This window comes from Mustela putorius, unplaced genomic scaffold, assembly GCF_011764305.1.
Source record: "Mustela putorius furo isolate JIRA1106 unplaced genomic scaffold, ASM1176430v1.1 tig00000680_pilon_pilon_pilon, whole genome shotgun sequence".
NCBI classification, from domain to species: Eukaryota; Metazoa; Chordata; class Mammalia; order Carnivora; family Mustelidae; genus Mustela; species Mustela putorius.
In genome coordinates, this window is record NW_025421442.1 from 2,204,251 (window position 1) to 2,216,629 (window position 12,379).

The 12,379-nt window shown below is 63.3% G+C and overlaps 1 protein-coding gene across 1 annotated transcript in view; it reads left to right on the forward strand.

Moving 5' to 3' along the window:
* The window catches only part of SEMA4D (semaphorin 4D), an 83,011-nt gene that overhangs the window by 29,831 nt on the left and 40,801 nt on the right, over positions 1–12,379 (forward strand). The window lies entirely within an intron of this gene.

Consider the following 12,379-nt stretch of genomic DNA (forward strand, 5'->3'; position numbering starts at 1 on the left):
CTCGCCCATCTGTAGCAGCTGTGTGTTACGGACGTGGATGATCGTCTCCTGCCTTGAAGACGCTGACCATCCCCCTCTCCCCCGTTCTCATTTCTGCTGCTTGCTCTGGTGTCATTCGCCGTCAGGATTAGGTCATTTTGCCGCAGAATGTGTCTCTGTTTATTATGACTCTGTTAAGTGTCCGTCAGGAAGGTCACATGGGCTGTCTCTTGGTTACCTGGCGGGCTTGTCCCGTTCAGTGTTCTTGGACCCGGCTCTTGAGCACATCTGGAATGCGTGTGCGTAACGAGGACTAAGATTGCGGAGGGTGGGGAGTCTGATTTTATGCCCTTCTGGTGTGCCGGCCCCAGTAACTCAGCAGTCCCCCCTCTGACCAGGGAATCGAGCTTCCATTCTGCGAGGTGTCCTGGGCTCACGTGCACGGGTGCCCGTTGGGGGTTGTGACTCTCATCCACTGGCCTGTCTCGTTGGTAGCAGCTGCGCGGTGTGTTTCCACGGCAGGTGCAGGACCCCTCCCTCCCCGGGCTCTGTGACTCGGGGAGACGTCAGCGATCTGTGCGTGCACGTAGGACTGCGTGTGCATGTTGGCGTGTTCTTGTGGCCGCTGGGCAGAGGACAGTGTGGGTGGACGCAGGAGAGCTGCACTGCTAGGGGCAGCAGGGGGACGGGACGGTGCAGGTGGGGGGGAGCCTGGCAGGACTGGACTTGAGACTGTCACGTTGTGTAAAGTTACCTCTTGCTGCATGGAGAGTTTTAAGGAGCTTATAAAATAAGTGAGGCGGTGATATCTGAGGAATCAGGCACTGAACAGCGTCGTCACGGGGGAGTGACGAGACAGCACATGCTGCTGGCTCCACCACTGTGCCGGGGGCATGCTCTGCCGGGGGTTTCCTCTGGGTACGGGTGCTCTTTATGCATGGTGGGGCGTGTGTGAGCACGGTGGGTGTGCATGTGCACAGCGGGTGTGTGTGTGTATGGTGAGCAGGTATGTCTGCAGGGTGGGGGGTGTGCACGGTGCTGGTGTGTGTACATGGTGGGGGCTGTGCACAGGGGTGGTGTGTGTGTACAATAGGTGCGTGTGTGTGCACGGCGGATGTGTGTGCACGGTGGGGGCTGCATGTGCATGGGGTGTGTGTGTATGGTAGGTGAGTGTGTGTGCACAGTGGGGGGCGCGTGTGCACAGTGGAGGGCGTGTGTGTACAGGGTTGTGCATGTGTGCCCAGCGAAGGTGTGTTTGGTAGGCGGATGCGTGTGCACAGAGTGTGTGTGCACAGTGGGGAGCTGCGTGTACACGGGGGTGCACGTGTATGGTAGGTGAGTGTGTGCACAGCGGGAAATGTGTGTGCACAGTGGGGGGGTGTGTGCACGGTGGGGTCCGTGTGCACAGGGGTGTGCATGTGTGTGCAGTGTGGGTACGCATGTATGGTCCGTGGGCGCATGTGCACAGCGGGGCATGTGTGTGTGCCCGGCAGGGTGCGTGTGCATGTGGTGTGTGCGGATGTTACCGTCAGGTACCGTGTGTCTGACTCAGGCCGCCAGAAACACCCATCTCTGACTCAGGCCCTCCGAGAAACAGTGCTCTGTGTCCTCAAGTGCCTTCTGTGTCCCCCTGACATCCTCTGTGGCCTCCACATGCCTCTGTGCTCCCTACACCCGGTCTCTGCCCGGGCTCCTGCTGTGCCACCCAAGCCGGAGGGCCCCACCCATGCGGGGAGCTGGGGTGGCAGGGCCTTCACTCGCCCTCCCATGCCCCCGGCCCCGCCCACACAGCAGGTGGAGGTGTGCCTGGGCTCCTTGTCCTGCTCCCCACACAGGACCCACAGCCGGCAGACTCACAGGAGGAAGTCGACCTGGCAGGGGTGGCGTGGGGTGGGTGTAGGCCCTGCAGCCCGCAGCTGTCTGCCCCACACAGGTTCTCCTTTGGCAGCTGCCCGTGGCCTAGCCTGCTTTGCAGCTGGTAGGTGTGGGTGGCTGGGGTCCAGGGGACACATTGCCAGGCATGCTCCTCTCTTTCCCAAATGCCGGTGTGACCGGAGTCGCCAGAGGAACAGACTGTGGTACGTCTGCTCCAAGGTCAGCGGGAGGTGACGCGGGAGCTTCCTCATGGGAGAAAGATGGGGAGCTGGCCTTGTGGGCAGGAGGGGTGGACAGGGGCCAGGCCAGGTCCCCTGGGGAGGAGGGGCACAAAGCCAAGGGCCAGAGGCTGTGGCTAGAGGGAAGGAAGGATGCCTCACCGCGCCCCCAGTGCCCCGGCCTGGCCTGCGGCAGTCTGCACCGTAAACGGAGGGACTTGAGCACGTGCAGATAGACAGAGCGGCGTGGCTGTGGGCAAGAGACACACTTAAACACAGACGGGGGGCCCGGGAATGCTTCCCCCGTGTCTACTTCTCGCCATGCTCCAGGGTGATGGTCCCCAGCCCCTGCCGGGCAGGTGGAGCCCAAACTAAGGAGGGTTGGTATAGGCCTAGGAGGGAGGGCTGGGACCAGAAAGCCCGAGACTGGTGTGGAGTCGGAGATGAGAATGGGTCCAGCCATCAGTGAGGACAGGACGCGGCCCGGCACGCTGGGCGCCTCGGAGCCAGGTGCTGGGGACTCACCAGCCCTGAGAGGAGGGACCCCCGGGCCCGAGGGGGTTGGTGCTCTCCTGCCTCTGGGCTCTCTTGCCCCCTTCTCAGCCCAGGACCTTGGTGCAGCTGGGCCTCGCGCTGTGCCCAGGCCAGGGTCCCCCTGACATCAGCGCGCCGTGACCGCCTTACAGCTGTACCTCTCGTGTGCAGGCTCCTACCTCCGGACCTGCTGGTTCTCGGCCTGTGGAGCCCATGTTCCCCGCACTGGATGATGGCCCGCCCACCTCACAGACCCTCAGGAAGCATCCCCACAACAGCCCTCCCCCCACGCAGACCCCTTGGAGAGCAGCCCCACCATGGCCCATCCCCCATACAGACCCCCTGGGGAATGCCCCCACAATGGCCTGTCCATCTCATTTTTCCTGGGAGATCAGGGGTACTTGCCCCAGAAGGGCCTGGGCTGTGTTTGTAGGGTGTGGAGTGTGGCTCGCGTGGCTGATGTGTGGAAGGTGCCCAGCCAGGGACAGGGCAGGGACGAAGGGCTCAGCGCGGCTGAGGGGGGCGGGCGCGCTGCACGGGCTTTGTGCGGGGAGGGGCTCCGGGAGACGAGCCTGTGTCCTGGGTGGGCCACACGACGTGGGTCGGGTTCAGAGAGGGTGATGTCTGGACTGTTCTGGGGGAACAGAGGCAGGCAGCTCTGTGTCCCTCGGTGCTTCTTGGCCCCTTGCCGGTGCGAGAGCTTTGGAGCCGTGACCGAGGCCCGGTCCCCGTGGCAGAATTATACAGGACGTGTCCTTGGCTGAGCAGATGGAATTCATGCTTAAAACTGAGACCGAGATGTGGTGAACCTGAGCGTGCGCCCGTTGGCTTTCATTCGCAGGGCTTTGTGCTCTTCGCTCCCGCACAGTACCCGTCGGTAGGCTTTGAGACGCGGACACGTTTGCTCTTCATGGACCCCTGGGTGGACTCTGGGGCCTGGGGCCTGGGGCCTGGGGCCGGCCGGGCTGTGGTGATCCCGATCAGTGTCTGCGGAACCGGCATTGAACAAAGAGCAGCTTCGCATCAGTAGTGGGACCCGGTTCAGAAGATCTGTTCTTCAGACAGACAGCTCACTCCTGCAGATCTGTGCAAACACCCTAAAAATGCAGAGCACATTGCCAACTTGAGAAAAGTCTCCAGATACGCATATTACATACGATTGCAGACTCAGCGTGTAAAGAATACTGAGTTCACCGCCTCAAGGTGGCTTTGAAGCCAGAAGCAGTCCGTGCTTGTTAGGAATGACAGAATATGGTGTTTTTCATGATGAGGACCATCAGCCTGCGGTCGAGGGTCCTGACGTGCTGGTCCCCGTCCCCCGGCTCCCTGCCCCCCACCCCGAGTGCGCCTTCTCCCACTTCTGATGAGCACCACCAGGAGGCTGGGGAGGCCCCGAAAGACGGCCCAAGCTGGACGGGGCGTACGGCCCCCATGGAGTCCCGCGAGCTGCTGTGGCTGTCCTGCCCGCTGGCTGCCTTCCAGACCTGGTGCTCGGTGTTGTCACCAAAGGCTCTGGGAGGTGCCTGGAGCAGGTGCCTGAAACTGGGGGCACCTGGGGGCCGTTCTGGGCAGGTCTGCTCCCTCCTGCCTTCTTGGTTCCATCTCGCTCCTGCTGCCTTGTGGATTCCTAGGTCGCATCCCACTCAAAGGGACGGGGACAGTGCTTCTGGCCGCTGCCTGGCTGCCTCACGTGTGTGTGTGGGGGGGGGGCATGAGCCTTGTGTGCTGGGGTAGGAGGTGTAGGCCTGGGGTCTAGGATGGAGCAAGCGTCTGTCCTACTAGGGTGGCCACGGCGCCTGTAGCCCCACGTGCGGCTGCCACGCAGGCCCGCCAGTCCGTGTCTTGCTTGTACCCGAGGCTCCCCCACTTGGTGTGCTGCGGCGGTCACCTGCACCCGCCCGGGTCATGTTTCCGCTTCCCTCAGTGCTGGACAGGTCAGCCAGCCCTCCGTCCTCACGGCTGCCATGACCAGGAGCCGGCGGCATTGCGGGCAGCACAGAGAGCGGGTGCCCGCCGCCACCAAGCGCCGCAGTGTCCCAGGCCCACGTCCCGCCGGCGTGGAGGGTGCCCGAGCCCGCGGCAGCCGTGGGGCCTCCCTGCTTGCGGCCTCCTGCCTGTGTTTGTCCGTGAGCAGGTGTGGCTGCTGCCGTCCCCTTCCTGTGCGCCCTTCCAGGCCTGCAGGGACACCCGCCCCACACAGACCGTGAGCACCAGTCCCCGGCCGAGGTGCACCCACGGGGACCCGTGCTAGTGGCTGGGGGTCAGGAGGCAGCCCAGCACGGGCCTGGGTTTCCCGGCTGAGTTTCGCTCCGCCCAGCTGTGCCGGGGCCCGCGGCGTGGAGGGGCTTCGCCCACGTCCCTGCTCACCTGGCCTCACGGGCAGCCCGCGCACCTGGCGCTCTGTTGCCAAGGCTGGGCGCCAGCATGCGGAGGAGCTTGTCCAGGGCCCTTTGGGAGAGCCTGCGAGGGGGCAGCCGCCCCATCCTCGTCTTGGAGCCCCGGCCCTCGGTCACTGCCATGGCTTGGCCTGCCTGATCTTCAGACACTGAGGGCCTGGCCCTTGGTGGGACCCCTTGTCTGTCCTCACATGGCCCCATGCCCCTTTCTCCTGGGGGAGCACAGCTCCTTCCTCAGCCTCCCCCACCCCACGCCCTGAATGAGCTCACACAGGAGAACAGTCGGGCCTCCATCACGCACAGCCTGCCATTGATAGGGGCGAGAATGGGGCGAGCGTGTTCCACAGCCCGAGGGAGGCTCGCCGCGGGGCCTTGTCCCGCTGCTGAAGGGTGCCTTGTGGTGCCTGTAGCTCGTCCCCGTGGCCCCGCCCAGGCTGTGCCTTGTACACCCCGCCGTGTCAGGACAGACCCGCCTCCCCCCCAGCACAGGTCCCCCTGAGAATGGGGACGCCAGGCCAGACGGGGTCCTGAGCGGACCAGTCCCATGAGCAGTGTGGGTCCGGGACCGGCGGGCGAGCACAGCTGCAGGGAGGTGAGGCCGGCTGGCGGGTGGGGAGGGTTTGGCTTGTTCCCGGAGTCCAGTGTTTCTCCCTCATCCCTTCTGTATGGACGGTCCGCTGCGGTTTTCTCCTCAAAGAAGCAAGAGCATGTACACATCCGAGTTTGATCTTGTGCCCAGGGCTCACCATGTGCGATCGCGTTTAGGCCCCCGACGGAGCAGGGATGCCGTGGTCGTCCGCAGCCAGCTGACCAGGAGGGCCCTGTGGCACGTCCTTGCGTTTCTCCCCATTCCGGGGCTCGGCCCCTGGTGCTCCTGGTTCTCACAGCTCAGTTGAGTGGGAATGAGCTGAGGAAGCAGGCGGGCATCCTGTCCCTGAGTGACCGAGGCACGAATGGCCTTCTCCCCTTCTCAAGGACTGGAGGAGTCTGTCTGTCCAGCCTGGGCGGCTGGTTCAGGTCCCAGGGACGCGTCACAGCATATGTGTCTCCAGGTCTTGTGGGTTCAGTAAGGAAGTCACTGAGGGCCAGGGCCACCGAGGGAGTGGCTGGGACGAGGCTCAGCCAGGCCTGGCTGTACAGGGATGGCAGTGGGGAGGGCCAGGGCGGTGTGAGGTCCAGGCCAGGCCCCAGGCCCTGAGGGCTCGCGCAAGGCAGCGGCTGGACTGTAGCTGGCACAGTGAGGGGCGCAGCAGGCATCTGGCCAGTCTGGCCCAGGGGTGTGGCCAGTGCTGCCCCTGGGGGGTGTGGCCAGTGCTGCCCCTGGGGGGTGTGGCCAGTGCTGCCCCTGGGGGGGTGTGGCCAGTGCTGCCCCTGGGGGGGTGCGAAACACCAGGGACCCTGCAGCGCCTGCTTGAAGAGGCCGCTGGTGGTTCAGCGCTACATAAAAAGACCCCGTGAGGGGAGAGCCCCGAGGCTGGGAACTGGGAGGGCTTGTTCAGAGCTTGGAATTCATACAGGCCTGGCTCTCAACGGGGTGCTTGTAAGCCTTCCAAAAACCAGGGTCGGATTTGCATCTGAATGACCAGTCAGCCGGAGCAGGCCAAGGAATGTGCTGGTTTTCTGGTTGTTTTGCACTCCTTGTTAGCAATCATTTACATTTTTACTCACCACCCCCCCATTCTTAAAACAATATTACCTGGCTGTGGCCTGGCTCCTGATTTCCCAGTGTGCACTTCTGCACATGTACCTTCCTCGCAGGGGACCCTTCACGCCCCCCCCGCCCCTGTGGAAGGGGTGAGGCAGTGCCCCTCCCCCTGGGCTCCCCAATCCTGCAGGGCACCAGGTGGGCTCGGAGCTCTCACAAGTCAGGTTTGGTTTGGACTTCCCAGAATTAACGAGAATTAAATCTAAAAACTCATTTTTTTCCTGGAAGAAGAATACAGGAGTTGTGCCCCTGCTGGGCCACATAACAGATAGCCATGGGGTCTGCAGAAGGCAGAATAATGAAGGGCTCCTGTGGACATCCATGTCCTGATCCCTGGAACCTGCGGCACCCCTCCTGTCCCAGGACCTGGCCCCCACTGGGCAAGGGATGTCCGTGCTTCCACAGCTGGGCCGGCAGCCACAGGCCCTGGTGTGCGCACGCAGAGGGCAGTGTGACCGGGGCGTGGCAGAGCGCCTTCCCTGGGGCCCAGCCCATGGAGCAGGCCGGGCCTGGTGGCCGATCCAGGCAGAGGCGGCTGCCACTCCCTGGTGCCCATGCGGGCAGCTGCGGGTTCCAGGTGCGAGATCCTGTGCCAGCCCTGAGTCCCACAGTGCTCCTGTGTCGCCGCTGGTTGGATCCTAAGGCTCCTGTGACCTTGCCTGTCACACGGCTTTGCTCAGGGACCACATACACACGCCACACACGCCGCAGGCACTGACCATGTATACATCTCACACACGCCACACACACCATGAGCACACGCCTCCCACACCGTGTACTCACATCACACACACCATGCACGCGTGTTGAGCTTTACCTCGGGGCTCTCCTAGACGGCAGCCTGCAGTGTGTGGCGAGGAATCTTGATGCGAAGAGTGGGTCTTAGTGCAGAGGTGGCCGGCACCCTTCTGACGTCCTCGCTTCCTGAAGCTTCCTGGAGCCTGGCTCCCCCCGGGACCGAGACCCCTGACCCGCCCTCCACTCGGAGTCTCTGGTGGCTGGTGGGGTGTGGGCAGCACGGAGTGGAGGCCAGGTGGACGAGGCTGGCCAGCAACTGCCGGGCGGGCTTCTCCCGGGTGTTGTTGGGTCTTCAGCCAAGCTCTGCCTGTCTGGAGTCTCAAAAGGCTGGAGATGGGTGTATCAGCTGTGTGCCAACAGAACGCACGTACTTTGTCCACCTGGAGAGGTGCCTTTGTGGGGCTGGCCCTGGCGGGAGGGCAGAGTCATCAGGGACCGAAGGCTCTGGAAGGGAGCAGGCCTTGGGACAGTCTCGTGCCGCCGGCCCCTGCCCCTCACTCCACGTGCGGGGAGCTGTGCGACTTTGCGGCCTCTCCTGCGTCACATCCGCACAAGCCGTGGAAAGGCCGAGGGCCGGGTACCCTCCAAGAGTTGGTGTGACTGCCTTGTTGGCTTCCAGTGCCCCGCCGTGTGCTGGTCACAGAGAGGGGGGCCTGGGTCACCTCGGAGGGCTCAGAAGGACGGCCCTTCCCTGCGGGGAGGGACGCGGTGCTCCGCTGTGTGGACACGCCGCACCTTCTTATCCATTCAGGCCTGAAAGGACACTTGGGCCGGGGGAGCATCTCCCATCTTCCGTTCTGGGTCCTGTGGCTGGTCTATTGATTAAATCAACATAAGATATTAATGGGAGAAAAGTGAATTTAACTTTGTACCTACGGGAGTTCCAAAGATAAAAAACTGCAAGAAGTGACCAGAGGGCAGTTTTCCTACCGATGAAAAAACAATCTGTTTGTGAGGAATGGACAGCACAAAGGGGTTTGGCCTCGGGGTGGCGCATCAGTGGAGTAGGGAGCTCTCGGCCTGCACAACACTCCGGGCCCTTGTTCTGCACCTCTGGCCCCGAGGCTGCCTTCCGCTCCCGGTGCAAGGGGGCATGCTTCCCGGGGGACGTATTTGCCTGCTCCCAGCAGAGCGGTGCTGGCCGTTCTCACGTGCCGCGACTCCACACTGGACAGGGTGCACGTTTTGGGGCAGTGTGTTCTGCTACCCTGGGATGCTCTCAGCTTTCGGCTGCTGTGAGCCCTGCTGCCGGGAACGCGGTGTGCACATCCCTGTCGGAGGCCCTGCTTCCACGTCGTGTGGCCGGGCTCTCAGCCTGTCTGGACGCAGGGATCCGAGGCCTGCTGGGGGCAGAGGCTGCAGAGAGGAAGCCCTGCCGGCTGCCATCTCGAGGCCGCGCCTGCTGTGGTCTGGGGCGTGCGTTTGGCTCTGTACTTCCAAGCTCACCTGTCATAGGGTACCGTCAGCCCGCTTGGCTTCTCTGTGTGGTGGCTCCCGTGGCCGTCGTTAGGAGAGAGTGCTCGAGGGCACCTGCTGTGTGGGTCTCAGCGTTTCCGGCTCTCACTAGGGCGCGGTGAGAACAGCTTCCCCTTAGATCGGGGCTGCCTGGTGGACGCTGAGCCCACTCTGCCCCCCTGACCCCTGCTTCTGCTGTCCTTGCAAAGGCCTATGTGCACTTGGCACCGGGTCACAGGCACACGGGACTGTGGCAGTCACTCAGGGCTTCCTGTCCCGACTGCGTGTGCTGTGGGACGGGCTCGGGTCTGCCTCGCACGGGGTGACCGGCGTGGGCCTCAGGGACATGGTGGAGGGACTGAGAAACTGAGGCGGGGTTAGGAGCTGTGCGTGGCCAGGGTCGGTGGCCCTGCGCCTGGCAGTCGGGGGACGGCTGTGCGCCAGCCCTCTCGCTGTGTGGGCGCTAATGGCACTCATCTCCCCAGAGGCTCACACTCCATCCACTTACAGACTCCAGGATGCAGGGGCAGCCACTCCCGGGAGCGGGGAGGGCCGTTTGATTTCTATTCTCCGAGACAGCACGAGCAAATGGCTGAGTCATGCCGGCTGGTGAATGAGACCGAGCAGTCACTTGAGTGCCGGGGAGCCAGTGTCCAAGGCGGCCTGGGCCCTGCCCCTGCCGTCCGTCGCCGCACGGGCCTCCCTTTCTGGGCGCTGGAGGCGAGGAGTGGGGAGGAGGACCCCGGGCGCTGGGCGCTCCGAGGCAGGGGGTGTGCCGGCAGAGGACGCCTCTCCCGGCCTTGGCTCTCTGTGCGACCTGCCCTCCCTCCGGCCCTCCGTGGGTCTTCCCCCTCCTGCTGCGTGAGAGCGTGAGTGTTGGGTGCCTGCGTGGGCCCGTGTTCACCTGTTCTCGGGGAGCAGGTGCCACTCCGCCCGGGGATGTCCTTTAGGACAGGACCTGAGGGGCGGGGGCGGAAGCGGGAGAGCCCCGAGGGCGCAGGGGAGGTGGTTTTCCTCCAAGCCGCAGGCCAGCTCTTCCTCTCCAGTGCCCCGTGTCTTCCCAGGGGAGAAGGTGTAGAAAGATCACCGCAGGAAACCTGGTCTTTTTAGGGCTCCGCTGCCATGGACCTGTCTCTGGAAAGGCTCCGCCGGTGCCCTAGCCCTTCCCTGTTTAATCCTATTGTCAGCGGGGGGAAAAGCCCACCCGCGCTTTGAGGCCAGCCTGTCTCCCAGCTCAGCCCCTGAAGGGAGCGGGGAAAGAGCCGCCGTGGTCACACCGCTGGGACCCCAGCATCCAGCCCCGACACCCTGCCTCATGTGTGTCCCTCTCGGGGGTAAGTGGACGGCCAGGCCCGGCGGGGCAGGGCACACACGTGGGAAGGGGAACAAGGCGTAGACGCCAGGACAATGAAGCCACAGGTGCCCGCGTCTGGCGGAGGGCCAGGAGGGCGCAAGTGCCCCCCAAGGACAGCGGGAATGAACTCCTGGGGATGGGGCTGCCTTCCCCTTCCCGTGGGGTGGCCTGAGAGACAGAGAATCTGGGGAAGCCACTGATACTCAGAAATGTCGTGATGTTTTTATAAGAAAACACAAAAACGTATGCTTTCTGACGGGCACACTGTGAGAAGGTGCCGCACGGCCCTCCAGCCCCTGGCCCAGAACCCAGCATCGCACGCGCCGGGGCCCCTGGTCCGCCGGGCTGCGGTCACGGAGGTCACAGACGTCATGGACGTCACGGCGCGGCGCTTGGGCCTCGCAGATCGGGTGCACCGGGCGCCGGCGAGCTCAGCTGAAAAGCCGCTAGTGCCCGCCGGCGTCCGGGAGCCCGCCGAGGCCCGCGCCGGGGGCGTGGAGCGGGCGCCACCCCGGGCCCCGCTGGACGCAGCATCCCTGGCGGGCCTTGGCACGAGCGAGTCTACCCGCACGGGCTGTTCTAGCCTCTCCTCGCTGCGTTTGATAATCTACGCGACGGTCCGAGCGTGTGGGCGCGCACTGGCCCGCAGTCCGCGGTGCCTGCCGGGCGGGCGGTCGTTGTTTATTTAGCCGCGTCCTGACCGGGGCACGTGGGCGCTCTCAGTGCGGGCGGCGGAAGCGGCGTGGACATGCACCTCCGTGTGAATGGGCGCGACTGCTGAGGCCGGGACCAAGCAGGCGGCGTGTTCGCTGGGCCCCTCTGGGAAGCCGGCTGACTCCCCCCCGGCCCCCCGCCCGTGCTGGCGTCCAGGTGCCGCTCGAGGTGGGGAGGGGGTTTGCAGCTGGCGGCAAGCACCCCCTGGAGGCAGAAAATCGCTTCCCCCTGAAGATGGAGGGTCCCCAGCCTGCTGACGGTGGGTCTGTGCAGGGGTGTGTGTGAGGGGCTGCCCAGCGTAGCTAGGATAGAAGAGAAGTGGCCCCCTGGGACCCAGGGGGGGGGGGTCTCGGGCAAGCTCGGCAGGTGTAGTTTCGCATCCGTATTTCAGGAAGAAAACCCATCCGGGTCTGAAATTTTGTGAGGAGTGTTCTCCCTGTGGCTGAAACGTTTCTAGAATCTTCTGTCACCTGGGACTGTTATACTCTAGTTTTTGCGTCCAAGAGACCACCAAGGAGCCAACACCGATGCAGTCACACGCGGGTTTATTCGACAAGCTCAAGCTAGGGCCCAAGTGTACCCGACGCAGCGGAGTAGGGACTTGGACCCGGAACCAGATTACAGTCAGAGTTTTTAAAGGCAGAGTCGGGGTGGACTCGGCGGTGGCTGAGGACAAAGGGGATTAGGGATGGCGTAAGTCACTAAGGAATTTTGGAAGCAGGGTCTCCAGGACCTTGAGGGGCTAGCTGTTGTTGGGAGAGAGGTTATTACCAATAATAAAAATCTTCTCGTGAGACCCTTTAGATGTATATCGGTGGGCCATGTACTTGGGAATGATTCTCGACACTATCTTGGAGGTTTAGAGATAAAGGTTCCTAAAGGGATTGTTAAAGTAGACTTATGGGATCCTGGCCGGACCTGTTGGGGTAGGGGGTCGGTCAGCGAGGATTGTCCTTAGCAAAACCTCAAGGTGAGGGCAGTTGAGTCCCCACGGGAGAGGCACTCTGTCTGTTTCAAGGGCTTGTCAGTAGGTGAGGAATTTTAATGATTTTCTTCTGCCTCTGTTTCCCACATCAGCTGAACCTGAGGCGGGATGGCTTTAATTTTCTCGGCCCCCACAGGGACGTTTTGGGCAGGATTGCCTTCTGAGGCTGGGAGCCCGTCCGGGACAGCCAGGTGTGCCCACCTCCTGCGGGGCCCAGCCGAGCCCCGGTTGATTAGGGAGGAGTCAGCCAAGCGGGTTTATCTGGGGAGGCCCACGCCTGCTAGACTTAGGACCGCCAGCTGCATGCCTAACTTGGAGCACGTGCTGAGATGTCGGTGAGGAACCGGATGACCTGGGTGGGGCCAG